Here is a 3,946-nt window from a genome sequence, read left to right on the forward strand (position 1 = left end):
TTCGGCAAAACAACACAAATCAATCTACGGACTTCCGAAATTAATTTCGGGCATACGTCAAAGTCCGAAATCACGATGCAAATCTATCAGAATCATCAAAATACTGTCCCGATGTCGTTTTCACAAAAATCAAAGTTTGGTCAACATTTCTAATTTAAACTTCTAAATCAAGAATCAAAAGGCCCGAATCAACCCGAAAGCTTTCCGGAACGAAACTAACCAACCCGGCAAGTCATAAAACCATAAACACACATGTGTCAAGCATCAAAGAGGGAAAGGGGGTGCGATCGTTACACTTTCCCGAGCGACATATTCCTTTCAAATCTTTACTCTCGGTTTTAATGCCTCGGAATTTACTCAGCACCGATCATATGCTTGTATCCGGTACCAACTACTTGCTGACTCACATCTTACATGTCTTCAATTGCACGTGTTACCTCCTCATTTGTCCAACTGCCGCTAACCAATTTTATCCCATGCACAACCGCAAGCTAAATTTCTGGTAAAAGAGTAGGGAGCAGGCGATGCCGAGACAGGATAGGCTCCAGAGTCCCCACATCTCAATTACTGAGAAACAAAAGTGGAACAGAACAGAAAAACAAAGGTACCTTTCGAGTAGCATGTAAACATCTTTGTTGAGTACTCTTTTAAACACAATATAACTGAGGAGACGGGCACAATTAAGGGCCCTTTATGCACTAACCAAATGAAAGCTAAGTTAGGAAAATTAATCAAGACTGGCCTTTTCTGCAGCGTTTAAATTTATATTTGATAGTTTGTCCAACGACCAACATAATTGGTTCAAGATGGAAACATATGGGACCTCTCAAGTGTTAGTTTAGATCTAGATTCATGCCCTCCTCTCCTGCAACAACCTTGCCCATTTTATTAAAGCATTCAAAGCTCTATATATTAATACTGTACATAAGTATTTTATACAATCAAATCAGTTATGAGATAATAAGTAAATTTTTACTATAAATATTATTATATTTATTTTATTTTATGTGATAAGTTTTTTCTTTTTAGTATGTACAAAAAGAATAAGATATGTTTTTTTTTGAAAATAATGACCTTGAATATTTTCATCTTACTCTTTATAACATAATTTAGAGTCACACTAATTTCATGATATAACCATAAATTCTAAAAAATTTTATTTTTTCTTTTAGACACCATTCGTGTCACTATCATATAAAATGCAATGAAGGCAGTAACTACTAAGGTGGTAAAAATTATAACTGGCCTACAATAATCACATGTTACTGCACAAATAGTGTAAAACAAATTTCTACACTGTCAGATTATATAGGTTAAGTTGTTTATTAAAAAAGAGATAGTATTGTGCATCGATAGTGTACAAATATTGTCTCGTACTATCAAGTAAAATTCACATATATATATAACAATAGATAATTATTCATATCAAATGTGATATGGTAACGTGAAAATAAATAAAAAACCTGCTATATTCAATTAAATTTCATTGGGAATGTAAATAGTGGTGGAGCTACTCATTAGTAAGGGAAGTTAATTGACACCCCTTCGTCGAAAAATTAGACTATATAGATAGGTTAATTTTTATTTTTTATGGATATATACTATATGTTGACTCTCCTTGATTTCTTCGCATGCTTACTTATTTATATTTTGCCTCCACTTAGTGAAAATTTTGGCTCCGCTTCGCCGCTGAATGTAAACATTCTTGACAGTAACAATATCTTTTCGGAAAGGGTGGGGAGTGGATGGTGGTATTTGAGGGAGTGAAGGGGTGGGGACGTTCATTCATCTTTTGCTTTTTCCTCTAGATGTGTCCAAAAAGGCTCAAAATATTAGCCTCCATTGTCTTATAAAGCAACTCAAACCTCTTCCATCAACTCCCCTTGCTTATTCTTATTGATATCAGGAAATAATAGGAGAGTGAGTTTACCAGAGCCAAGAATATGTCTAGCAGGAGAATAAGATCAGCTTCAAGACTAACTCAAGATGAGATTAATGATCTCGTTTTGAAACTACAAAACCTGTTGCCGGACTCCTCTTCAAGGTGTACCTCCACGGTACGTTGTAGCATATGGTCGTTGCTCTCTTTCTCTCTGTATCTTCTTTTCTGTAAATAGAAATAGGTCTACAATGAATTCTGCAAGCTCAACTCAATCTATTGTGTAAGCTCGAACTATGTATCCATTCTAGACCTATCTTCCAACATAATAGCATAAGGAGTGTATGGTAGGAAATAGGAACGTCGTTGTTTTTCTTAGTTTAACGATTAGCTATATTTATAGGCTAGCAATATTGTAATGTAACTTTTGCAGTCCTCAAGTCTGCATGGACAAGTATGCATAGAGAAGAAAGGCATATACTCTCCACATCTAACTAAGCAAATACTATACTCACCCCTTCCATTTTATGTAAGAGTGTTTGATTGGGCATTAAATTTAAGAAGAAAATAAAGGTATTTAAAATTTGAGATCTAAACAAGTCATACATATTTACCCATTTCACTAATAGTAAAATTAAATAAGAAATTTAAAACTAAGTTATTTCTAAATATTAAAAGGTGTCATTATTTTTTAGACAAACTAAAAAAAAAAAAATATGTCACATAACATGAGACAGCGTAACGTCTTATGAGGTAAACCATGAAATGGGAATTAGAAGAATGTCGAAATGAGCACGAGTTATATGACGAGAGTACACCAGTCGGCGCATTATCCTAAATTCTCCTGGTCGGAAAATATGTCTATAGTATTTATTGATCAGTTAGTCTTCACATCTTTTCACTGCCAAATTTCTAAGATCTTTTTTCTTCTTCTTCTTCTTCTTCTTCTTTGATTTTGGACAGGTACCAGCCTCAAAGATACTTGAAGAGACGTGTAATTACATCAAAACGCTGCACAGAGAGGTGGATGATATCAGTGAGAGGCTCTCGCACACTAGCTTCCATGAATTCCGACACAGTTGATCTCGACATTTTTAGAAGCCTAATTCAAAAGTAACACCCAACCTCAGAGACTTATGCATCTCTAGTGGTTAGCTTTGCATTTTGCAGTAGGGACATACGAATACCGTATCTGTAACGACCCGACTGGTCGTTTTGAGCAATTGCATCCGGTTCCGCAATTTGAGGTCATGAGTAACTTCACTTAGTGTATTATGACTTGCGTTCATCATCGACTCTAGTTTCTGATTGGTTCGGAAATGATTTTTAAGGGGTGACTCTCATTTGAGAAGCTTGAAGTTGAAAGAATTGACTAAGTTTGACTCTTGAGTATTTGACCTCGGATCGGAGTTTTGATGGCTCGAGTAGGTCCGGATGGTGATTTTGAACTTGGGAATATGCCCGGATTCGCATTTAGATGTTTCTAGAAGGTTTCGGCATCATTTGGCGGAAGTTAGCAATTTAAAGGTTTGAAATTTTTCTAAGTTTGACCATAGTTTGACTTTAAGGCTATCGAGTTCGGATTTTAGTTTCGGGACTTGGAATAGGTCTGTTTCATCATATGGAACTTGCCTGCAAAATTCGGTGTCATTTGGAGTTGATTTGATATGGTTTGGATGCTTGGTTGCGATTCTACAAGTTCTTGAAGTTCATGGTGATTTTCATTCGTTTTGGCGTCCGATTCATGATTCTAGAGGTTAATTTGGTATTTTGAACAAGCGAGCGAGTTCATGCTATATTTTTACACTTGTGCAGATGTTTGGTTTGGAGCCCCGAAGGCTCAGGTGCGTTCCAGATTAGTTTCAGAATGTTTTGTTGAGAATTGTGTGTGCTGGTACTGGTGTCATCGCATTTGTGATGAATAGGTCGCAAATGCGACCATTGCATTTGCGGATATCTAGTCGCTTTTGCTATTCTGTGTTGCTGGGGAAGAGTTTGCATTTGTGAAGAAATTCCCCGCATTTGCGAGTGTTTGCTGTTCGCTTTTGCGAAGATGTCTGACGCTTT

The sequence above is a fragment of the Nicotiana tomentosiformis genome, chromosome 10 (assembly GCF_000390325.3).
Source record: "Nicotiana tomentosiformis chromosome 10, ASM39032v3, whole genome shotgun sequence".
Classification (NCBI taxonomy): Eukaryota; Viridiplantae; Streptophyta; class Magnoliopsida; order Solanales; family Solanaceae; genus Nicotiana; species Nicotiana tomentosiformis.